Raw genomic sequence first — 26,519 nt, forward strand, 5'->3', positions numbered from 1 at the left:
AAGATTTTGATGATAAAAAGGAGGGCTTATACCGGAAAAAGTTGGGAACCACTGGTTTGACTCTCAGAAGGTTAATTTCCTATATTTCTTAGTTCTTGAGCAGGGAGGCACAGCACCCCGGGGCTGCCCTCCACCCCATGCTCCAAAGGATCTGCTTGGTTACTCTGTCCCTAGGGACACATCGAGAACAGTGCATGCTCTACAATTTCTAAAACGTTTTCACATCTGTTATCTCATTGGCTCTTCCAAGCTCCAGTGAGGAAGGTGGAACAGTGGCTATCACTTCTACTTTAGGGATTAGGGCAGGGCTTGGTGACCTGATTCACCTCAGGATCTATAGCTCCAGAGCTGGGGCCTGGGCCCCATCTGACTCAGGACCCAGAGTTCTTTCCACCCTCCTTGCATTGGTAATAGACCCCTCTGAATGTTCTGATCCACCGAATACCAAACTCCACTCCATAGTAACTAGTGGATAAAAAGATCCAAGAAGTATTTAAGAGTTTTGATGAACTAGTCTTTCATGTACTTCTGAATCCCAGCTAGTTTCTGAGAATTGCACAAATGTAAAGAGAGCAGAAAGTAATGAAATAGCCCATGTTCTGTTGCCATGGAAACCCATGCTTACCTTAGGGTTCATATTTGGTACAATTTCCTGAAATTCCTCTTGAGGGTTCCAAGTGATCTTGGGGTTCTCTGAACCTTGCTTTTGTAATCTGAAAAGTGAAAAAATACCGAACCAGATTGTTTTATCTTTGACATTCTATTAGTCTAAATCTATGAGCTCTATTAGCATCATCAAAGGAAGAACTCTCTAGGATAAATGAATGTTTTGTCACCTCTGTGTAAGAGATATCCATCTAATCATTCATTCATTCACCTAGTCATTCAACAAACATTAATCAAGTGTAAGGTACTATGCTAAGCTCTATACAGAGTACAAACTTGAAAACGTCTATTGAACACAAATCTGTGCAGCTATCCTCTGTAAGAAAATCAAGAACAACTACAAAAAAGTCATTATAATTGGCTTACAACTGATGCTTTAAACCACTTTTGACGAAAAGTTAAGAGCTCTTCTATTGGAATGTAAAGTATGCAGACAAAGAAAATTTCTTGCAAGTGACTCAGAAATTCTCTCAACTCTAAAGAGGCTCTCAAATGGCTATAGTGGTTAGAGAAAACTAGTAATGGAACTCTTTACCTTCAGTTCTCTGTGATGAGAATCTAAAATTTCATCATAAAAACTTCAAAACAAGTTCCAGTGCAACTGTCTCAAGGGCAAGGAAAAGAATATTTGTCAGATTTAATCTAGAGTCTGGTATGGAAAAGAATATTTGTCAGATTTAATCTAGAGTCTGGTATTGACTGCTGTCCACTAAGGGACTTTCCTCCTGTCTTAATAAAATTTTTATACAGTATAATTCCATTATTCATACAATATCTTTTCATTTGATCAAGAAGTAACTACATTTTATTTGGTAGGGGGAGATGAGATTGATTTGGCAAATGGAAATCAAGGAGATATTTCTAGATGGATGTTTTTATTTTCACTGTTATATGAAAGATGACAAAATTAGGCAGGAAATTACAAAAGCCTATGACACAAAGGAGGAAATTACTTGTGTGGTACCATGTAGAGAGGATACACTGAGAAGGTGCTGCAGACAGATAAAGTGAGGGGCTCACCAAGCTTTATTTTTTTTCGTTTCTGAGCATCACTGTCCACACCAATACCAAGCACCATGCCCCGAGCAGGGGTACAAAGACGGGTAAGATGCTGTCCCTGCTTTCAAGGTACCTGTAGTCCATTTGGGGGAAGCTCAGCCAAGTAACTGGACAGTTCCAGCTCAGTGTGATCAGGACCCTAATGAGGCCAGTACTGGGATTACAGGCATACATAGCAGGGCCCTCACACCCAGGCTGGGGGCCTCTGGTGCTGCCTGGACAGGAGTCCTACCAACATGCTTTCCAGGACTGATGTTTCACCTGTGGCTCTGAAGAGATAAATATATACAAAATCACAGGTGTGATAAGAAACCCCTCAGAGGAATAACAAGGGACATGAAAATACCATCAAATCCTCTAATGCCTTTATTCAGTTACACTTGGAAAGAGGAGACAGGCACACATGAAGCCTCTGGGGTCGACAACACCTTCCTCCCAGGTTTGCTCAGGTTGTTAGGGGATCTCCAAGGACATCCATTCTTCCCATTAGCAGTGCGTCGGGCCAAAGGATGCACCACGGCTGCACTAATATTCGCTATATTGGATTACGAAGCCGAGTAATTGCCATTTATGTGTCAAGTAATGGCGAGAGCATTCATCTGTGTTTTCATTCATTTGGACAGCAATTAATTTGTACTTAAATTAACAATAAAAATGGTTATGTGATCCAATAAAGTAGAAATGGTGGCAGGAAAAAAATATAATGTCTGTTTTACCCTACTAGCAAGGCCAAATCACTCTTTTCCCCTCCCACTGTTGTCTTTCTGGAGAAGGTTATTTTCAGGCAGGCAGAGCAGGAACCGGGCGTGCGTGCTGGTCCCTGTCAGGGGTCCAGCCTGAAAGGCTGTGGACAGGAAAATGGGATTTGTGGGATGAAAAGTATTGTTGACTTGAAATGGTACAGGCAGGTCACTACTGCAGCATGCTCCCAAGTAAGGCCAGGAAACAGGCCCTCTGGAATTGTTTAAGGCAAAGATAGACACAAACTCAGATGTTAACACAGAATTAACAAACTGGTGCTTTTGGGCAGCATATGGCTAGCAGACACATTTGTCATGAAAGGGTTTTAAGTCTTTGGATTTGTTGCCAATGTTTAAAAATTAGGCTATTTCACATGAATATTCAGATCTCCAGTTCTCTTGAGAAGATGGAATATTGTCTGCACTGCGTCTACATTCCTGCTTGGCAAAACTTGGTTGGAGCTGAGTGGTCACCGTTCCCTTGAGTCAGGCAGTGCTTGCCAGTTTACTGCAGTCCCCACCACTGCCTATTGTCCTGTACTGTGCCTGCCTCTCTCGTTATTAACTTGGCTGGCTCTTGCAGGAGTTTCTAACCCCTGTTTCCACATTTGCTTAGTCACTTACAGAAGTAACCTGCTTTGTTCACTCTTTATATCGGCTTCACTTTTTAACTTCCCGGATCATTTTGTTTTTATAGAGTTTGGATGTCTTGGGCATAGAGGGCTCTCCCTAACCAAAAGTCTTATGCCTGCTGCTGTGCTGTTTGGTTTTGGCATTGAACCTTTTGCCATAGAACCATAGACCTATCCAAAGGGAAGTTACTTTGGAGAGCATCCTATCCACCTGCCTCATTTAGAAACTGAGTCTCATAGAGGCCAAGGTACTTGTTTAAGTCACACAGAAACTTGAGACAGAGCCAAGACTGGAACCAATTCTGGTACTTTTCCTACTACATTTCAGCCCCTTCTGGGTGCTCATTCATGATACTGAATGTCCCAAAGCAAGAATATAATTTCTCAAGTTATTGTTCAATCTTCCCACATTTGAAAAGTTTGAACAATGTAGGCCTGTTGGGCACGGCTATCTGCTCTCTAAGATGGCCCCTGGTGATGAGTTACAGTATTTAAAGCTTATTATCTGATTCCATCTGCTGATTTCTGAGAGCCTTGAACTGGGAGTGAGGCCAACTGGGTTGGAGTCCCAGCTCTCCCTCTTACCAGCTGTGTGACCTTGGGCAAGTTTCCTCACTTCTCTGAGTCAGAATTTCCCAAGTGCAAGACAGGAATGTCTGCCCCACAGGACGTCATGGCCATCACAGGACATAACAAACATGAAAGTTCTCAGAAAAATGTAAAAAGTTAGATAAATACAAGTTACTATTACAGGCTACTGAGCTTAGATATCAGAGAATCCCAGAATTCCCTCGTTTTACAAGTGAGGCGCTGAGCCTCAGGGAACAGGGTCATCCAGCCAGCTATGGGCAGAACTCAGATTAGAGAGCAAGTCTCAAGTCTTCCCTGCTATTACCACAGCTGGATTCACAGATCTCAGTTAAAGCCATGTGGGCCCCAGCACGTGGGCAGCTAGCCATGGGGTGAAATGGGAAACGCCGTAACCTCCCCTCACAAAGGTTTGGGGAATCAGGGTCCCAGCCTCAGACACAGAACAATTCAAGGGCTTTCATTCTAAGGGCAGAGCCCACACTCGCTGGTGGCTGATTCCCAGTCTGCGAGCATGGACTTGGGAGACATTATACTGTGCAAATGAATGCTGCTTTTGCAAATTTGTGGGACCTGCCAGCTCTCTCAGTTTAACTAGATCTCTGCAGTGACATCCAGACATGTTCTGCATTAAATTAGAGCTGGTAATTTAGAGGGAAACAGCTCTGAAATGGCAAGAAAGACAAAAATCTGTTCCTTGAAAAATGACACCATATGTGCCCGCATCGCTGCAGTTAGGGTAAAAGGCTTTTCCTCCCTTTGTTTCTCCTCAAGCCGCCAATGTTAATGTCAGATTTGCAACAGAACCATATACTAATGGAACCCAAATTAGCTCTAAAATTAGCTCTTAACAAGAAACTGGAGGCTAGCTCAAGGCAAGCAGATTTCTCTGACTGTGAGACAGAAAGCATTTTAGCAAAGCAGCCGCATATTGATATTCTCAAGTCTCAAAAAAGATCCCTCTTTGCTCTGAGTGCACAGCCTGCTGCCTGCCTGTGCGTCAGGAACTGGCAGCTCAACCTGCAGTTTTAAGAAAACCTTCCCTCAAGCAAAGCAGCTACTGGGAGTCTGGAGTGTGGGTGAGGAGAAAGGGATTTCGGGGGTCAGATCTGGGTTGGAGACTGGGTCCTGGGAGTGGTAACGTTCCAGATTTTAGAGGATGTTTCATTATCGCTGTTTGTCTGACACCTTTAGAGAACCCAGAGACTATGGAAAAACCAGTGATGGAAAATATTTATATAGATAAGCAATATTTAGCAGCTAAAACGGCTAATTGGAAGTTATCTTCCAGCATCCTGAAAAATTACCATCTGAAAATTTTTCTAAAGAGTATCCTATCAGTAGTAACATTTCTAAGATGTTAATAGAGAGGTAAATTTCATTAATGGGCCTCCAGACCCACGAAGTTTTTGCTACCCCTGGTTCCTCAGTGGCTGCAGGTTGTAATTTGAAGGTCGATGGGTCTACATGTTGAAAGCCACTTTGTTTTTGGAGTTTCTCCAGGTTTGTGGACCAGGGCTGGGGGCAGGAGGGCACAGGAGGTAGAGTCGGTGGTTAGAACCACTGACACCTACCCAAAGAAAAAAACAAAAGAGTGAAGAAACCAAAGTAAAGAAGCAGTTGGGGAGTAGCAAGAAGATGGCATTAGTTTAGGTGTGGGGTAGTGTGAATTAGTCATCCTTCCATCAGGAAAAATGTATCCAGTTCTTGTAGATGAGGTGCCTATGTTCCCATACACTCCGAGAACTCCTGTTTCGCCAAGGAGCACCTCTGAACCTGACATTTGGGGCACGTGAGTGCAATTCATCTTCACATCCTTAACACACATTGAGCACTGTTGGTTGAGCATTGGGGTGGCTGTGCTGAGGAAGTCCTCCTCTCAGCCTCACAGAGCTCAGTCTATTGGGATGATAAAATGGGTACATAGAAAACCAAAATATAAGCAAAAGGGAGTGAGAAGTGTAAGAAAGGGCCTGAAAAAGTGCTCTGGGGCTGCGGATGAAGGAGCGATTAGTTCTGTGTTGTGAATTATCTGGGGAGTCTACACAGAAGAGGTGACATCTGAACTGGTCCAGGAAGGATGGGTAGGAAATTAGTTCCAGGACTTTTAGACCATCAGAGGCCAAACTCTAAGCCTATTTGTAAAGAAAAAAGATGGTGTCATGGAAGAAGCTCTGGCTTGAATTCTAATCCCAGTTCAACATTAATGATTGCTGTGTATCTTCAACCAATTCATTTAACTTCTCTGGCAATTAAACAAGATGGTGTATATGAACATAAGAGATAAAACCCTCCACAAATGCTAGTTGTTAGTAATGATATGTGTACTGCCTCACAGGGTTGTTATGCGACTTCTTTGAAACTGCTATTCAAAAGAAAGTTGTTTTTATAAAAAAGTCTAGAATCTTCTGGCCCCAGAAAGAACTACAAATGTAATAAAGGTTTATTGAATTATCAACAACTGAAGCCCAGAACATTTTAGGTTAGCTGGAATTACAACTGGCAGAAACATATTTCTTGTTAAATAAAAAAGAGCCTTTTAGGTGAAACAAGTATCAAGTTCTCTAATGATGCTTATAAATCAATTTTTAAGATGAAAAACTTGCTATCATAATTACTCATTTTTCCTGGTACTGCTTGGCAGGACAAATCCCATCAACTCACAACCTCTTGTGTCAATACAAATACATCCATCTCCTCCGATTATCTCTATGGTTTAGGATACGTGGTGCAAATACACTGACATTGGTGAACCTGGGCTTGCATTTTGTCTTTTTCTAAATCTGCCAAAGAGCTTCAGCAGGTGATTTCTAGCACATCTTACTCATCAATAAAACAACCTCCCCTTGAATCTATCCTTCAAACTCAAGAAAAAGAAAGACGCCCAATTAAAAACAAAAACAGACTAAGCCTTCCAGGAAGATGGCGGAAGAGTAAGACGCGGAGATCACCTTCCTCCCCACAGATACACCAGAAATACATCTACACATGGAACAACTCCTACAGAACACCTACTGAACGCTGGCAGAAGACCTCTGACCTCCCAAAAGGCAAGAAACCCCCCCACGTACCTGGGTAGGGCAAGAGAAAAAAGAATATAAACAGAGACAAAAGGAAAGGGACGGGACCCGCACCAGTGGGAGGGCGCTGCGGAGGAGGAAAGCTTTCCACACACTAGGAAGCCCCTTCGCGGGCGGAGACTGCGGGTGGCGGAGGGGGAAAGCTTCGGAGCCGCGGAGGAGAGCATAGCAACAAGGGTGCGGAAGGCGAAGCGGAGAGATTCCCGCACAGAGGGCCGACCAGCACTCACCAGCCCGAGGGGCTTGTCGGCTCCCCCACTGGGGCGGGCGGGGCTGGAAGCTGAGGCTCAGGCTTCGGTCGGAGCGCAGGGAGAGGACTGGGGCTGGCGGCGTGAACACAGCCTGCAGGGGGTTAGTGCACCACGGCTAGCCGGGAGGGAGTCCGGGGAAAAGTCTGGACCTGCCGAAGAGGCAAGAGACTTTTTCTTCCCTCTTTGTTTCCTGGTGCGCGAGGAGAGGGGATGAAGAGCGCTGCTTAAAGGAGCTCCAGAGACGGGCGTGAGCCGCGGCTAAAAGCGCGGACCCCAGAGACGGGCAGGAGACGCTAAGGCTGCTGCTGCCGCCACCAAGAAGCCTGTGTGCGAGCACAGGTCACTATCCACACCACTCTTCCGGGGAGCCTGTGCAGCCCGCCACTGCCAGTGTTCCGGGATCCAGGGACAACTCTCCCGGAAGAACGCACGGCGCGCCTCAGGCTGGTGCAACGTCACGCCGGCCTCTGCCGCCGCAGGCTCGCCCCGCACTCTGTGCCCCTCCCTCCCCCCCGCCCTGACTGAGCCTGAGCCCCCGAATCAGCGGCTCCTTTAACCCCGTCCTGTCTGAGCGAAGAACAGACGCCCTCCGGGGACCTACACGCAGAGGCGGGGCCAAATCCAAAGCTGAGCCCCTGGGAGCTGTGAGAACAAAGAAGAGAAAGGGAAATCTCTCCCAGCAGCCTCAGGAGCAGCAGATTAAAGCTCCACAATCAACTTGATGTACCCTGCATCTGTGGAATACATGAATAGACAACGAATCATCCCAAATTAAGAAGGTGGACTTTGAGAGCAAGATTTATGATTTTTTCCCCTTTTCCTCTTTTTGTGAGTGTGTATGTGTATGCTTCTGTGTGAGATTTTGTCTGTATAGCTTTGCTTCCACCATTTGTCCTAGGGTTCTATCCGTCCGTTTTTTTGGTTTTGTTTTGTTTTTTGTTTTTTTATTTACTTTTTCTTAATAATTTTTTTATTTTAATAACTTTATTATATTTTATCTTACTTTATTTTACTTTATCTTCTTTCTTTTTTCCTTCCTTCCCTCCATCCTCCCTCCCTCCCTCCTTTCTTTCTTTCTTTCTTTCTACTTCTACTAATTCTTTCTTTCTACTTTTTCTCCCTTTTATTCTGAGCCGTGTGGATGAAAGGCTCTTGGTGCTGCAGCCAGGAGTCAGTGCTGTGCCTCTGAGGTGGGAGAGCCAACTTCAGGACACTGGTCCACAAGAGACTTCCCAGCTCCACATAATATCAAATGGCGAAAATCTCCCAGAGATCTCCATCTCAACACCAGCACCTAGCTACACTCAACGACCAGCAAGCTACAGTGCTGGACATCCCATGCCAAACAACTAGCAAGACAGGAACACAACCCGACCCATTAGCAGAGAGGCTGCCTAAAATCATAATAAGGCCACAGACACCCCAAAACACACCACCAGACGTGGACCTGCCCACCAGCAAGACAAGATCCAGCCTCATCCACCAGAACACAGGCACTAGTCCCCTCCACCAGGAAGCCTACACAACCCACTGAACCAACCTTAGCCACTGGGGACAGACACCAAAAACAACGGGAACTACAAACCTGCAGCCTGCAAAAAGGAGACCCCAAACACAGTAAGATAAGGAAAATGAGAAGACAGAAAAACACACAGCAGATGAAGGAGCAAGATAAAAACCCACCAGACCTAACAAATGAAGAGGAAACAGGCAGTCTACCTGAAAAAGAATTCAGAATAATGACAGTAAAGATGATCCAAAATCTTGGACAGTAAAGATGATCCAAAATCTTGGAAATAGAATAGAGAAAATGCAAGAAACATTTAAGAAGGACCTAGAAGAACTAAAGATGAAACAAACAATGATGAACAACACAATAAATGAAATGAAAAATACTCTAGATGGGATCAATAGCAGAACAACTGAGGCAGAAAAACGGATAAGTGACCTGGAAGATAGTGGAAATAACTACTGCAGAGCATAATAAAGAAAAAAGAATGAAAAGAACTGAGGACAGTCTCAGAGACCTCTGGGACAACATTAAATGCACCAACATTCGAATTATAGGGGTTCCAGAAGGAGAAGAGAAAAAGAAAGGGACTGAGAAAATATTTGAAGAGATTATAGTTGAAAACTTCCCTAATATGGGAAAGGAAAGAGTTAATCAAGTCCAGGAAGCACAGAGAGTCCCATACAGGATAAATCCAAGGAGAAATACGCCAAGACATATATTAATCAAACTGTCAAAAATTAAATACAAAGAAAACATATTAAAAGCAGCAAGGGAAAAACAACAAATAACACACAAGGGGATCCCCATAAGGTTAACAGCTGATCTTTCAGCAGAAGCTCTGCAAGCCAGAAGGGACTGGCAGGACATATTTAAAGTGATGAAGGAGAAAAACCTGCAACCAAGATTACTCTACCCAGCAAGGATCTCATTCAGATTTGATGGAGAAATTAAAACGTTTACACTCAAGCAAAAGCTGAGAGAGTTCAGCACCACCAAACTAGCTTTACAACAAATGCTAAAGGATCTTCTCTAGGCAAGAAACACAAGAGAAGGAAAAGACCTATAATAACAAACCCAAAACAATTAAGAAAATGGGAATAGGAAGATACATATCGATAATTACCTTAAATGTAAATGGACTAAATGCTCCCACCAAAAGACACAGACTGGCTGAATGGATACAAAAACAAGACCCATATATATGCTGTCTACAAGAGACCCACTTCAGACCTAGAGACACATACAGACTGAAAGTAAGGGGATGGAAAAAGATTTTCCATGCAAATGGAAACCAAAAGAAAGCTGGAGTAGCAATTCTCATATCAGACAAAATATACTTTAAAATAAAGACTATCAGAAGAGACAAAGCAGGACACTACATAATGATCAAGGGATCGATCCAAGAAGAAGATATAACAATTGTAAATATGCACCCAACATAGGAGCACCTCAATACATAAGGCAAATACTAACAGCCATAAAAGGGGAAATCGACAGTACCACATTGATAGTAGGGGACTTTAACACCCCACTTTCACCAACGGACAGATCATCCAAAATGGAAATAAATAAGGAAACACAAGCTTTAATTCATACATTAAACAAGATGGACTTAATTGATATTTATAGGACATTCCATCCAAAAACAACAAAATACACATTTTTCTCAAGTGCTCATGGAACATTCTCCAGGATAGATCATATCTTGGGTCACAAATCAAGCCTTGGTAAATTTAAGAAAACTGAAATTGTATCAAGTATCTTTTCTGACCACAATCCTATGAGACTAGATATCAATTACAGGAAAAGGGCTGTAAAGAATAGAAACACATGGAGGCTAAACAACACACTACTTAATAACGAAGTGATCACTGAAGAAATCAAAGAGGAAATCAAAAAATACCTAGAAACAAATGACAATGGAGACACGACGACCCAAAACCTATGGGATGCAGCAAAAGCAGCTCTAAGAGGGAAGTTTATAGCAATACAATCCTACGTTAAGAAACAGGAAACATCTCGAATAAACAACCTAACCTTGCACCTAAAGCAATTAGAGAAAGAAGAACAAAAAAAGCCCAAAGTTAGCAGAAGGAAAGAAATCATAAAGATCAGATCAGAAATAAATGAAAAAGAAATGAAGGAAACGATAGCAAAGATCAATAAAACTAAAAGCTGGTTCTTTGAGAACATAAACAAAATTGATAAACCATTAGCCAGACTCATCAAGAAAAAAAGGGAGAAGACTCAAATCAATAGAATTAGAAATGAAAAAGGAGAAGTAACAACTGACACGGCAGAAATACAAAAGATCATGAGAGACTACTACAAGCAACTCTATGCCAATAAAATGGACATTGAAGAAATGGACAAATTCTTAGAAATGCACAACCTGACCTGCCAAGACTGAATCAGGAAGAAATAGAAAATATAAACAGACCAATCACAAGCACTGAAATTGAAACTGTGATTAAAAATCTTCCAACAAACAAAAGCCCAGGACCAGATGGCTTCACAGGCGAATTCTATCAAACATTTAGAGAAGAGCTAACACCTATCCTTCTCAAACTCTTCCAAAATATGGCAGAGGGAGGAACACTCCCAAACTCATTCTGCGAGGCCACCATCACCCTGATACCAAAAGCAGACAAGGATGTCAGAAAGAAAACTACAGGCCAATATCACTGATGAACATGGGTGCAAAAATATTCAACAAAATACTAGCAAACAGAATCCAACAGCACATTAAAAGGATCATATACCATGATCAAGTGGGGTTTATTCCAGGAATGCAAGGATTCTTCAATATACACAAATCAACCAACGCGATACACCATATTAACAAATTGAAGGAGAAAAACCATATGATCATCTCAATAGATGCAGAGAAAGCTTTCGACAAAATTCAACACCCATTTATGATAAAAACTCTCCAGAAAGTAGGCATAGAGGGAACTTTCCTCAACATAATAAAGGCCATATATGACAAACCCACAGCCAACATCGTCCTCAATGGTGAAAAGCTGAAAGCCTTTCCACTAAGATCAGGAACAAGACAAGGTCGCCCACTCCCACCACTCTTATTCAACATAGTTTTGGAAGTTTTAGCCACAGCAATCAGAGAAGAAAAGGAAATAAAAGGAATCCAAATCGGAAAAGAAGAAGTAAAGCTGTCACTGTTTGCAGATGACATGCTATTATACATAGAGAATCCTAAAGATGCTACCAGAAAACTACTGGAGCTAATCAATGAATTTGGTAAAGTAGCAGGATACAAAATTAATGCACAGAAATATCTGGCATTCCTATACACTAATGATGAAAAATCTAAGAGTGAAATCAAGAAAACACTCCCATTTACCATTGCAACAATAATAATAAAATATCTAGGAATAAACCTACCTAAGGAGACAAAAGACCTGTATGCTGAAAATTATAAGACACTGATGAAAGAAATTAAAGATGATACAAATAGATGGAGAGATATACCATGTTCTTGGATTGGAAGAATCAACATTGTGAAAATGACTCTACTACCCAAAGCAATCTACAGATTCAATGCAATCCCTATCAAACTACCACTGGCATTTTTCACAGAACTAGAACAAAAAATTTCACAATTTGTATGGAAACACAAAAGACCCCGAATAGCCAAAGCAATCTTGAGAATGAAAAACGTAGCTGGAGGAATCAGGCTCCCTGACTTCAGACTATACTACAAAGCTACAGTAATCAAGACAGTATGGTACTGGCACAAAAACAGAAAGATAGATCAATGGAACAGGATAGAAAGCCCAGAGATAAACCCACGCACATATGGTCACCTTGTCTTTGATAAAGGAGGCAGGAATGTACAGTGGAGAAAGGACAGCCTCTTCAATAAGTGATTCTGGGAAAACTGGATAGGTACATGTAAAAGTATGAGATTAGATCACTCCCTAACACCATACACAAAAATAAGCTCAAAATGGATTAAAGACCTTAATATAAGGCCAGAAACTATCAAACTCTTAGAGGAAAACATAGGCAGAACACTCTATGACATAAATCACAGCAAGATCCTTTTTGACCCACCTCCTAGAGAAATGGAAATGAAAACAAAAATAAACAAATGGGACCTAATGAAACTTGAAAGCTTCTGCACAGCAAAGGAAACCATAAACAAGACCAAAAGACAACCCTCAGAATGGGAGAAAATATTTGCAAATGAAGCAACAGACAAAGGATTTAATCTCCAAAATTTATAAGCAGCTCATGCAGCTCAATAACAAAAAAACAAACAACCCAATCCAAAAATGGGCAGAAGACCTAAATAGACATTTCTCCAAAAAAGGCATACAGACTGCCAACAAACACATGAAAGAATGCTCAACATCATTAATCATTAGAGAAATGCAAATCAAAACTACAATGAGATATCATCTCACACCAGTCAGAATGGCCATCATCAAAAAATCTAGAAACAATAAATGCTGGAGAGGGTGTGGAGAAAAGGGAACCCTCTTGCACTGTTGGTGGGAATGTAAATTGATATAGCCACTGTGGAGCACAGTACAGAGGTTCCTTAAAAAGCTACAAATAGAACTACCATACAATCCAGCAATCCCACTACTGGGCATATACCCTGACAAAACCATAATTCAAAAACAGTCATGTACCAAAATGTTCATTGCAGCTCTATTTACAGTAGCCTGGAGATGGAAACAACCTAAGTGTCCATCATCGGATGAATGGATAAAGAAGATGTGCCACATATATACAATGGAATATTACTCAGCCATAAAAAGAAATGAAATTGAGCTATTTGTAATGAGGTGGATAGACCTAGAGTCTGTCATACAGAGTGAAGTAAGTCAGAAAGAGAAAGACAAATACCGTATGCTAACACATATATACGGAATTTAAGGAAAAAATAATGTCATGAAGAACCTAGGGGTAAGACAGGAATAAAGACATAGACCTACTAGAGAATGGACTTGAGGATATGGGGAGGGGGAAGGGTAGGCTGTGACAAAGCGAGAGAGAGGCATGGACATATATACACTACCAAACGTAAGGTAGATAGCTAGTGGGAAGCAGCCGCATAGCACCGGGAGATCAGCTCGGTGCTTTGTGACCACCTGGAGGGGTGGGATAGGGAGGGCGGGAGGGAGGGAGACACAAGAGGGAAGAGATATGGGAACATATGTATATGTATAACTGATTCACTTTGTTATAAAGCAGAAACTAACACACCATTTTAAAGCAATTATACTCCAAAAAAAAAAACAGACCACAAAACTTGACAGTGCATAAATGGGAAGTACACTTTGTTAGGGATGCCATAACAAGTACCATAGTCTGGATGGCTTAAACAATGGAAATTTATTTCCTCACAGTTCTAGAGGCTAGAAGTCCAAGATCGATGTGTCAGCAGTGTTGATTTCTCCCAAAGCCTCTCTCGTTGGCTTGTAGATGGCTATCTTCTCCCTATATCTTCACATGGTCTTTTCTCTGTACCTGTCTGTGGCGAAATTTCTTCTTATAAGGATACCAGTCATATTGGATGAGGGCCCATCCATATGACCTAATTTTACCTTACTTACCTCTTTAAAGGTTTTATCTCCAAATCCAGTCACATTCTTAGGTACTGGGGGTTAGGACTTCAATATGTGAATTGGGGATGAGGGGGAAGGCAGCACTCGGTATCTTGTGTAACCTTTGAAAAAACCAAAAGCCTATAGATGACAAAGATTCACACTCTCCTGCACAAACTGCGCACATCTGTAATGTGTGTTTCACCCACTCATGGAGCTGTGTGTGGCCCAAGAAAGGGCACAAGTGGCCCAAGGCCATACCTTTCAGTTAAAGGAGCCCGACAGCAATGGGTTGTGGGAAAGGAGGCGGGGCTTGTCTGTCAATGTCAAGCTCAGCTGTGCCAGCATCAGAAGAGCAGCTTCTGGAGCAGTGGGAAGGAAGAGGAGAAGGAGGGAGGTTAGCCGTGAAACTTTTCCAGGAACCACCTTGGTCTCCTTCCCCAACATTCTTTTTTTTTTTTTTTTTTTTTTGCGGTACGTGGGCCTCTCACTGTTGTGGCCTCTCCTGCTGCGGAGCACAGGCTCCGGATGCGCAGGCTCAGCGGCCATGGCTCACGGGCCCAGCCGCTCCGCGGCATGTGGGATCTTCCCGGACCGGGGCACGAACCCGTGTCCCCTGCATCGGCAGGCGGACTCTCAACCACTGCGCCACCAGGGAAGCCCCCCCCCCCAACATTCTTTTAAAGGAATTCTTCCTAGCCAGTTAGGAAATCTGGGGGCAGATCCTGAGTCCCTGGAGATCTGATCCCCTCCCAAACCCCCAAGCCTAATGACAGACAACATCTGAGAGGGAAGATACAGATGGAAAACACTGTCTCGTTAGCAATAGGCTCTGCCCTTTCAGATTGCCAAAAAAAAAATCTGCAAAGAAAAACAAGTGTGTTCAAATACCACTCCACCCCACCCTCCAGATGGGGGACCTGGGCCCTTCAGTCTGGAAGCTTCCTGATTTTCCTGTGGGAACAATGGGTGTGCTTTGAGGCAAGCTCCAGAATGCCTGTAATTTTTCACCTGTAGACCTCCCTGACAGATACAAGCCTAAACAGGAGTGACCAAGGGAACCAGGGAAGCACGGCTTCCAGTCTAACAAAATAGGATCACCTAGAGACACCGGGACTAAACCAGTCATGACAATGACCGTAATTACTGAGTGCCTCCGTGTGCCAGGAACTTACATATATTATACAATTTAATCTCCTCGCTCTGAGGTAGAGATCATTACCTTCATTTAGCAGATGAGGAGGCCCAAGTTCAGCAAAGTTAAATGACTCACTTCCCCAAGACCACCAACTCTACGTGACAGAGCTGGTGTTTGAACCAAAGCTAGGACAGCTGTCCACAGTGCTGTGCTGCCTTCCCCTGTTCCCTGGATACTGGCGACAGAAACCCACAGCCCCTGCTGCTTCCCTGCAGGACTACCATACCTTGGGGGCCACAGTCACTGGAGTCAGCACCAAATGGTTCTCTCTTCTGCCTCTCTGCCAAGTGCAGCCTCACTCAGTGCCCTGTTCAGACAGCACATAGAAGGCCCTTAACAAAGGGGGACTGAACTCAGGTATCATCAGGTCATGACACAAGCCACACAAGGTCACTGGGGCGAACGCCAGCACCATGATTCCAGACAAAGGTCCTGGGAGGCCCAGGAGAGTCCTCGCTGGCTTAGCAGAGTGCTGGCCTGTCAGCCACTGATGAGACGTCAGCTTTAGAATGAGAAAAAAAACAAATGTCCAGACCTGAAGGAATGGCCCTCTGTGATCCCTGGTGCCCCTCTTCTCCCCCCTTTACAATGAGGTCCTTAATCTCATTGGGTCCTTGCCACAATTTCTAGTCTGAAACAGCAACTTAATCAAGAAGACAAAGTGGAGAACAGCTATGCCTAACACTTGCTGTGTTCTTTTGGACAAATCAGTCCCCCATCACATGCTTTGCTTTACTAGCTGCCAAATTGGGCCAATAATGCTGACCACCTAATTCCCTTAGGGGAAAGAAGAGAGTGTTTACACACGGCAGGGCCTGGAACTCCTGGAGAAAAGTATTAGATAGACACCTTACCATTCAAATGGAATCTGGGCTTGTTTTTACTTTCACTGCCAAGGTAGAAGTACACAGCATTTCAAATACATCCTCTAGAGCTTTAAAAGCCTTTTTCATTTTCCTGAGTGCTTTGGGAAAGAAGGTACTAATATGTTTTAGAAAACTATGTAATTTTCTCTTTTGGAATTTGGAATCTCTGGATGGGTAAGGGAAGATCAGATTAAGAAATCAATCTAGGGCTTCCCTGGTGGCACAGTGGTTGAGAATCTGCCTGCCAATGCAGGGGACACGGGTTCGAGCTCTGGTCCGGGAAGATCCCACATGCCGCGGAGCAACTAAGCCCGTGCGCTACAACTACTGAGCCTGCGCTCTAGAGCCCACAGGCCACAAGTACTGAAGCCCATGTGCCTAGAGCCCGTGCTCCACAGCAAGAGAAGCCACTGCTCGCCACAACTAGAGAAAGCCCACGTGCAGCAACAAAGACCCAACGCAGATAAAAATAAATAAATAAATGTATTTTTTAAAAAAGGAAAGAAAATCAATCTAGTGGTTCATTTCTACTCACACACACAGACCCTCCTTCTTGGCAGGTGTCAGTCAAAAGTTTATAGAAACACTGTCAATCTGGGGGAAATCCTGACTCATCCTCTCACCCTCACTCACGGAGAGCAAGTATTTGTTTTTCCTTTTTCTTCATCGGCACTTGTTTCTTCCCCAAAGCCCTTTCTAGAGAGCTATTGATTTCCTCTGACTTGAGTAGGCCGTCAATAACGCTGGGTCCTCAGGAGTCCCTTTAATGTCTTGTCTTCGAGTGGGGTTGCATTTGCTTGCCGGGGCCCTCTGGGGGCCTGCCTCCCAGTCGGAGGTGAGCGGCCCAAATGGGCTTTCAGGGTGATTCGCATCACAGCCACACGCCAACCTAGGACCGAGGGTGGGGAAGTGAGCTTGCCTGATGTCCACCCTGTCCCCGGCACCTCCACCCCCAACACATCCAAGCCATGTCTGGCTCCCGTCCTCAGTGGTCGCCAGCAGGCAAGCACCTGCTAAAGAGCTAACTGGTAACCCAGGTGACAGCTGCTAATAATAAGATGAAGGACCGTCCCTGAACCAGATACCACATGGGCATCTCCAGAATCTCTCTGGCCTCTCCAAAGGCCACTTGTTTCAGCCCCAGTCTCCACTGCAGACCAGTTCTGTGTGGGTCCCAATAACCTTCACCCAGGCCCGGCCACCACAGTGCTTCACCTCAAGGCCACACCATTCACCACCGTCATGGGGATGGGGCTTACCTGTTGACCCTGACACATAAAGTGCCTCGTGGCCTGCCTGGTGCTCATGCATGTGCAATGTGAAAGAGCAGAGGAACTTATGCCCATGGGCCAAATGCCTCCATAGGAGATGGGAGCTTGCAGATGCATTCTTCTTCCTTCCTCTCCTGACCGAGAAGGAATGTTGTATATGGTTGTCATATGGCCTCTCAGAAGATGGTCTCGTGAAAGCAGCACTTGTGGTTTTTATACAAGTTGTGGCCAGCTTGAAAATATGCCCTTCTATTGGATCTCCCTCAGCCTCACTCCCCTTTGCCCTCACTTCTGCTCCTTGGGGTTTCACACCCTAATAAAGCAGATACTTAAGCTTATTTATCTCAGGCTCTGCTGTCTGAGGAACTCAGGGTAGACAGTCCTTCATAAGGATGTGAGCATTTTTAAAGGGACATCTTGGAGGAGGAAGGGGGTGTTGAGACTCAAAGAAAGGCAGTCTAGTGATGAGATCATGGATAGTGGGGCTGAAGGAGAGTAAAGTCAATCCAGATTTTCAGAAGGGGGTGTGGGAAGGGAATGATTCCCTCTTTTGCTGCCTTGTCACCGCATACCAACAAGCCTCCTCCTCCTCTGCCCTTGCTGCGACCCAATTTTCTCTCTGCCCAGCTCTGCTGTGACACGCCTTTTTTCCACTTGTACATTCTGCTTCCCAAGGTGCTTCATCCCAGAGAAACACCTGCTCCCTCTGAAGGAGGTTGCCTGAATTATAAATGAGTCTCCAACAGAGAAAGATGTGCTCAAGTGAGGGGAAAGAGAAAGACATGTAAACAAGTGGGTCAGAACGTTTCTCTGAGCATCCTAGGACAGTGCAAACTTTGCTTTCCCTTGAGCCCCTGGTTTGAACCCTGAGACCAACCTCAGAGTGGTCTGAAATCTCCCTGATCACCACTTTCTTCTTGTGGTCTGAGCTTCTCCAGCTCTGTTCCTTGCCTTGCGCTCTCCTCTGCTTGTGTGTGACCTGCCTCCCCCACCCACCCATCTCTACATGTCCAAATCCTATGTGTGCTTCAGCCCTCACAACAAAGTGCTAGCTCCTCCAGGAAGCCTTCCTGGATTCCTCAGTTGGGCATGATCTCAGGCCTCAGTTCTTTCCCCTTCTTAACTTTCTTACCTCTGATTGTAGGCATCCTATTAGTGGGACTCTGGCTGATTCTCCTCTGTGAGTAGTTAGTCAGGAAATAATGAGGAAAGGCAGGAAGGAAGGGAAGGAAGGAGACACTGGGGCCAGACAAGTGTCTCCTGAGGTGGGAGTACAGCACAGTCAGTGGCCAGTGTTCTTTGCTTTCTCCTTTTTGTGCACGTCTGGTGTTGCTAACGACAAGTTGCGCTGAAGATCTCAAATTTGCTTCCCTCAGAAGAGGCGTTGCCCAGGGTAATTCCCTCGCTGCTTCCCTTCACCTCACTGAAAAGCCTGTGTCCAAAGCCCACTAGTGACAGCAGTGTGTGGACTTTGCAGGGAGGAGTTGCATAAGGGCATGACAGTCAGGGAGTCCAAGCGCCCAGTCAGCAGGGAAAGAGGCTGTGCTGGGGGATGGGAAGCCCCTGCCGCTGGCTTCTCCTCAGTCCTCCTCCCAGCAAACAGCCTCCTCACCTTTCACCTTGTTGTCTCCTTTGAGTCTGGTCTCCTCTCCTTCCTCTAACACTCTCTGAGCTTTAAGTCTACAGTGACTAGATTTATGGTCTTGCACATTTAGACAATGCCCTTTTGTACATAGGAAGCCCTCAAACACACATACTGAATTAGTAAAGGCAGACCATTTCCTTAATCCGAATTGCTTGAAGGGTAAGGAGACCCGACGCTGAAGGCAGGGCACTCTCCTGGGGACAAGAGTGAGGCGTACTGACCATCCGCGTGGCTTTCTAGACCTACTGAATCCTCTGCTTGATGCGACCCAGGCATCCTGTAGAGCTGCTGGATAAAATATCCGACACCCAGTTAAACTGGAATTTCAGATAAACAATTAATAATTTTTTAGTATAAGTATATCCCATGCAATATTTGGAACATACTTATACTAAAAATTATGTGTTGTTTATCTGAAATTCCAACTTAACTAGACATACTGTATTTTTATTTACTTGATCTGGCAACCCTCCCTGGGAGGCTCCTGGAACCCTGTGTTGTAGCCATTCTCTGGCACCCAGTTACACCCCCTCTTCTGGGCCCCTGGGGCCAGGGAGATGTCAACTCCGAGAAACTTCAGGAGTTTCTGGATTATTGATTTCTTCCCCCCTAAACTACTTTGCAACTAGAAAAGAATGATTCCATTTTTTTTTTCTCTTAGGGTTAATTTTAAGATGGGTTAAAAATACACACTTTGTCGTATTGTATATGCTATATGTCACAGAAACCACTAAACTCGGAGAGGGGCCTGCAGTTTACGGAGCATGGCCATATGCATTCTCTCTTCACCCTCAGGGTGACCCTGGAAGCACAGGACAGGAAGGTGGACAATCACTTATCTGTTTCGTAGTTGGGGAACCAGAGGCCCAGGGAGATCAGTGAATTACTGACAGTCCCAGGAATGGTGCTGGAGGAAGCCAAGCAAGCCCCAGGTCTTAGCGGCTGGTGCACTGCTCCTCCCTCCTTGCAGCCACCTCCTTCACAGGCCACTGGGCTCCAAGTTAATTAGGCAGGAAAGAAGTCTTTGGAGGAAGCTGAAAGTGAGAGGAAGTGCCCTGGAAGGACTGGTGTAGGGAGAGCAAACCAGAATGGCATGTTTTAATTGATCTTTGATTGTGCCAACAACTGCTGGCTCCCAGGGCAGGCAGCTGCTATTCCTGAGTCAGCGCACTCGGGTGAGGCTTGGCCTGCCCAGAGTACAGGAATTTCTGGTTTGTTTTTTTTCCCCCAAGCTCTTTGTGCTGGAAATGAGTCTGTGCAAAGCAAAAGTTTCTTCTGCTTTCTTAATTAGTCAACCAGCTTGGCGCCTGGAGTCCTGGAAATACTGTCCAGGGTCACCTACAGCTTCCCCCAACGCTTCCACCCAGTTTATCCTGGAAGCCCCAGGAGACCTGACTCTGCAGATGAAGCTAGACACAGCTCTGAAGACACTGCAGGAAGCACAAAATACTTCGTGAAGGAGTTTAAAAACTTCCACACTACTTAGCAAGTCTGTTAGCATTAGCGGTTATTCAGGGCCACTCAGGAGGCATATGCCCAGCTATAACCCTGGACAAAGAGAAGGCTTCCAATAGGAAAAAAGAAACTCTCTCCAGTCTCACTGGAGGCCTTGGGATTTGGAAAAATCTTTTGTCACCATACAGGGAGAAGGACCCTGGTCTTAGAGGCCCTCCTGCCACTGAACTCAAACAACCAATGGCTTGCTTGCACCTCCACAAAGATGTTTAACAGGCATCTCAAACCTAACAGAACTCTTGATTCCATCCCTCTCACCCCCAACATGTGCCTCCCCTAATCTTCCCCACTTCAATAAAAGACCACACCACCTACTCAAAAATTAATGGTTTGGGCTTAAGTCAAAAATCTAGATTCATCCTTGCTTCCTCTCTTTTCCCATCTCCACAGCCAATCCATCAGCAAGATCTTTTGGTTCAATCATCACGAAATATCTCGAATCTGTCCATTTCACTTCACCTCCATTGCCACCGTTCTTTTCAAAACCACCATCATCCATCTGAATAACCCAGTTAGGTCTGTCCATGGTGGCTCCATGACAATCCCTTTTCCCATACAGTATCCCAAGGCCCTATGTGATCTGGTTCCAGCCCACCGCCTACACAAAGGGCTTCTCTTCCTTCAAGTAAGAACTACAATATCACATGACCCTACTTTTAGTACCTGAACCCGCCATTTTCATATTTATTCATCTATGTCTATTGTCATGCCTCCTTCATCAAAATGTAAGTTCTATATCTTATTCTCTGCTAGATGCCCAGTTTGCCAATGTATTAGTTTCCTAAGGCTGCCATAACAAAGTACCACAAAGTTAAGTGGCTTAAAACAAAAGAAATGGGGCTTCCCTGGTGGTGCAGTGGTTGAGAGTTCGCCTGCCGATGCGGGGGACACGGGTTCGTGCCCCGGTCCGGGAAGATCCCACATGCCGCGGAGCGGCTGGGCCCGTAAGCCATGGCTGCTGAGCCTGCGCGTCCGGAGCCTGTGCTCCGCAACGGGAGAGGCCGCAACAGTGAAAGGCCCGCGTACCACAAAACAAAACAAAACAAAACAAATGTATTCTCTCATAGCTCTGGAGGCTGGACTTCCAAAATCAAGGCCTTGGTAGGGCCATGCTCCCTCCAAAGCCCCTAGGGGAGGATCCTTTCTTGTCTCTAGTGGCCCTAGGGCTTCCTTGGCTGTGGCAGCATAACTCCAATCTTTGCCTCCATTTTCACATGGCAGCCTTCCCTCTGGGTCTGCGTCTCTACGTCTGTTTCTTGTCTCCTCTTCTTATAAGGACACCAGTCACAATGGAGTAGGGCTCACCCTACTCTAGTATGACCTCATTTTAACTTGCAAAGACTGTATTTCCAAATAAGGTCACATTCACAGATACCAGGGGTTAGGACTTCAGCATATCTTTTTTGAGAGGCACAATTCAACCCATAACAACCTGGCATAGTAGATGTTCAAAAGATATTTTGGAAATGAATGTATATTTTCAACTGGAGTCAGTAGATTACAGTGAGCTGATTTCCAGAGCAGCAAATACAAGGGCCTCAGGGCTGAACCGCAAGTGGTAGGAAGCCTATAACTGTATAATGCCACAGCAACCCACTAGAAAGAGAACATTCAGATAAACTGGTTATTTGGTATTACACAAGTTTTTGAAATCTTAGACACTGACTTTAATTTTTTTCCCACTGATTTCAACAGGCTGGCCAACAAGGCAGCCTGCAGTTTATAAATGCCTCTATATGTACCTGTCTTCAGCTCCTCACAGAGGAGTGGGCATGTGTAATGGCTGAAGAGGCCGGGGCTCTAAGGGAGGACGTGGCTTGCCGAGGAAATGGCAGGGCCAGGATGGGGGGCCAGGTCATTTGGACTCCTTAGCCAGTGCCCCTGAAGGCAGCAACTGTGTGTGTTTCACAGGCCCTGGTCAAGGTCAGTCAGTGTTCATGTAGAGCTGCATGATAAATGCTCAAGAATGAGGAAGAGGACAAGATGGAAGGAACTTGGCTCAGCTTTAAAAGAATCTAACCAGCCAGGACTTAGGTATTCAAAACAGAGACCGATTCTGTACGATTCCATTTGAAAAAAAAAAGACTCTAGAGTAACACCTTTTGAGATCATAGCTTCATGGTATTTTAGAGCTGGAAGAAGACACTGTCTTAGGTCCTGGGAAGGGCCTTTGTCCTCAAAAAGGATGAAATCTCAGTAGTGGGATTAAGCCTCAAATGACTCTAAGACCAAAGCGGAACATCCTAAGAATGTCACCAAAGATTCCAGAGGGACTCAGAAGTGAGACTGTGAGTCTCTCTCACTATGACCCTTGAGGAAACTTCATAGGGGAGGGGAGATGCCTTTGATCCAAGTGTGGAGGGGAAAAAAAAAATGCAAGTTTCATAGGCAGAAGTACATTCTGAGAAGAGGAAATAAATAGCTCGAGCAAAGGAGACTGGAAAGGATTGGGTGTGTTAGTAATATGGGCGACAGTGGAGGATTATGACCAAAAAGTGAATTGGGTCAGTCAGTTCATTCTGCATGGGGCCCCTTCAGTGGGAATACCACCAGCTTGGGGTTCCAGCCCCAGCTCACAGATTCCCCAAGGGACCTGTCCCTGGGCCTCTGGGCCTGTCTCCTCATCTACAATATAAATAAGAGGGTTTTCCAAAGATATTAAGTGAAGTCTCAAGTTCTACAAAGATGCTGCTTTGATAGGCTTTCTTATTGAGATGCCTGGTAAAACTGAATTTTAAGAATGGTTTTCGTGCTTTAAAAATGTTTAAAAGCCACTGGTCTCAATAATTGAGTTCCCTCCAACTGTATAATTCGATTTCTTTATGCTGCAGGCTTCAGAGTTCCTCTGGTTTGTTATTCAAATGAAGCATGTCTCATTTAGGATTTACCAGGTCCCTCTGAATTGCCTACAGTTGTATGAAGTCATTTGACCTGTTTCTAGCAGAAAATCCATTTTTATTTATATCCTTAGGAGAAAGAGCCTGGTGCAGCTGAAAGAGTCCTGGGAAGCAAGTCAGCAGATCTGGCTTCATGCTGTAACAACAAATATCATCCATAAAGCAGCATAAATAAAACAATGAATATCTGTTAAATAAACGCTAACCAGTGACACCACCTTGACCAAGTCTACTTGCCCCTGTGACCCTTGCTTTTACCCTCTCTAAAATCGGGACAATGCCTGCTGGCCTGCCTCACGGCACTTTTGTGTGGCTCAAATAAGAGAATATACTCGAAAGCTCTTTACAAATTGTAAAGCACTCCACGTGTGTAATGTACCAGATGGTGTTGGGGGACTCAGGGCTTGAGAGAGCAGCTCTCCTGGGTGATAGTGGAGGGGAGGTTTGACTCTGAGACCTCAGGAAGTGTCTGATGTTCTCTGACAAGCATTTCTAAGCTTGGTCATCTAAAAGAATAAAAAGAAAAAAAAAAGGATAAATGCATGTGCCACCTACTTAAGGTGTTTCCCCTCACTCCAAGTCCCAGCTAGCCTTCTCAGCCATAAGGCAACAGAAACTAAGATGTGTCATGAAAACTGGTAGAGGCCTAGTGGAAGGAGGCTTGGCCAAGACAAATGTGCAAGGAAGACAGAGGCAGGAGGTCTTGTCTAGCTTCCAAAGATATTTATCAGTTCTTTGCATTATTTGTGAGCTCAAGATGGGGCTTATTTATCTATTTTTACCTTTCATCTTAGGTCTTTAGGTGTATTTTTGTATTGAAGCATAGTTGATGTACAATATTATATAAGTTACAGGTATACAATACAGTGATTCACGCTTTTAAAGGTTATACTCCATTTATAGTTATTATAAAATATTGGCTATATTCCCTGTGTTGTACAATATATCTCTGTAGCTTATCTACTTTATGCATAACAGTTTGGACTGCTTAATCCCCTACCCCCATATGGCCCCTCCCCCCTTCCCTCTCCCCACTGGCAACTAGTTTGTTCTCTATATCTGTCAGTCTGCTTCTTTTTTTGTTATATTCACTAGTGTGTTGTACTTTTTAGATTCCACATACAAGTGATATCATATAGTATTTGTCTTTCTCTGAGGACTTTTTTAGTTATTGTTGAATTCCTAATTAAAGCCACATCATTAGGCCAATGAATGGGCACAATTTCCCACGCAGTTTAAGAAGCTCTGATTCTTCCACTGAATTTATCCACTGAACTTATCCACTGACAATTCATCTATTTACCAAAACTCAACCAATGACACCTGTCCTTCTCTAGCCCAAACCACCATCCCCACCAGTGTCTTTGACCCTGCATTGCTGGAGATCGTTCTCAGATGATTCAAATATGCCAGCCTCCTCAATAAAGGGACTGAAACATGAAGAGAGTGCAGTCTGAGCTAGGCTGCCACACTAGAATGCCAGAAAGAATGCCTTTGCCCAAACACATTCCATCGTTCTCCGTCTTGTGGAACTCACATTCCTTAGCCCAGTGGAAGGTCTCCCCAGTCTGGCCGCATTCTGGAGGGAGTAAGGTCTACTGGGGGAAGCCCTGAGCTGGGGAGAGGAGACAGACCTTAATCTTGTCTGCCTCCGCGCCCGAGAGCCAATGAGCATGTCCTTTGGCTCTCTGTGCCTCAGTTTCCCTGCTGGTCCAATAAGAAGGTTGAACTAGTCCAGCTGTAGAGCTCCGTTCCTTTCCTGGGGGGCTAACCCCGGGATGAAAGGGAAGCTAAGCAGTTCTGCTTTTAGCACGTTGATACCTAAGTTTTCCTTTGGTGAAGGATTCTGCTGCTAAAGAATGCTTAAAAAACACTAGCCCTCACCCCGTGACTCTGAGGCTGCCCCCAAAGCTTTCCATCCCCTGCCCTTGCGAGAAGCCCATACAGTCTTGCTGCAGTGACTTGACTCAAAACCCTCACCCAGCGTTTAATGCTTGGGCTCCAATTCCAGCCTCACCTCCTCCAAGAAGCCAACTTACCTGCGAGGATCTCTGCTTTTTCTGAGCAACCCACTCGGTGTAGCCAGAGCGATGCTGGCCTTAGAGTGCCTGGTGCTGGGTGTCTCAAATGTGCCTTAGTTCCCCAACAAGACTTTAAGACCCCTGGGGGCAGGGACCAAGCTCTGGGTCCAGCGCCAATCCTGGGGCACAAGGGATACCTTGTCTAGGGATGTGGCAGAAGATGACGTCACTGACAGGGCCCTGAAGGCTGCTTAGAAAAGAGTCACGTCCAACTCTGGGCCTCTCCCCAACCCCAAAGAGGGGCCAGTGCAAGGGACAGAGGCAAGGTAGGTTCCCAGGGCTGGCAGAAAGTGGAGCGAGCCTGAGACAACGCAGAGGCATGCAGCTGGCTCAGCTCCCCTCACAGCGTCCCACCCACACCCCGACTCCTGACACGCCTTGGGCGAGGCTGCTGCCGCCTTATAAACAGAATCCGCAGCTGCACCATATTTCCTCCGGGACTTGCTCTGGCTTCCCGCTCTTCCTCGCTGTTGTGAGGAAGAGAACATCTCACCTCTATGAAGAGACCGTCCCTGCCTCGAATCCATCTCTGCCCTGTTAGTGGGTGAGCTTGGGCAGGTCCCTTCTGCTCTCTGGACCTTGGTGTCTGATGCCCTGCCTTACTGACGTTTCCAGAATTCTGCCACCCATTTGCCTGGATGTCTTGCTAGGCTCCATCCTGCCTGTTACCCTGGGGACCTCACTCTTGGCTCTCCTTTGGCTCCAGATCTGGGTCCTGCCCCGCCAGAGACACCAGCCTAAGTTGAGAGCCCAGGCCCAGCCCCTCCATCAGGGGAGTTGAGACAAGTCCGGCTCGGTTCTTCCGATGATGTTCACATCACAGACCAGGGGAGCACCCCGGGGCCCTGCTGTGGAACAGCAGATGCCTTGGGGTCTGGTATCCGTGACACTTTCTGGGCAATAGAGAGAGCCAGCCTGACCTGCGGGAAGGCATCAACTAG

The 26,519-nt window shown here is 45.1% G+C and overlaps 1 long non-coding RNA gene across 1 annotated transcript in view; it reads right to left on the reverse strand.

The window, feature by feature from the left end:
* LOC149749345 (uncharacterized) overlaps nt 1-25,526 on the reverse strand; it is a 108,195-nt gene extending 82,669 nt beyond the window's left edge. Inside the window, exons 1-3 of the long non-coding RNA XR_016393006.1 lie at nt 16,705-25,526; nt 14,367-14,467; nt 626-14,227 (exon numbers count right to left, since the gene is read on the reverse strand). This is a non-coding gene — a long non-coding RNA (uncharacterized LOC149749345). The remainder of the gene's footprint in view (nt 1-625; nt 14,228-14,366; nt 14,468-16,704) is intronic.
* Nucleotides 25,527-26,519: the final 993 nt, after the last annotated feature.

This window comes from Delphinapterus leucas, chromosome 4 (genome assembly GCF_059928025.1).
Source record: "Delphinapterus leucas isolate spDelLeu-1000000601 "Yukka" chromosome 4, BTC_Dleu_Yukka2, whole genome shotgun sequence".
Taxonomy (NCBI): Eukaryota; Metazoa; Chordata; class Mammalia; order Artiodactyla; family Monodontidae; genus Delphinapterus; species Delphinapterus leucas.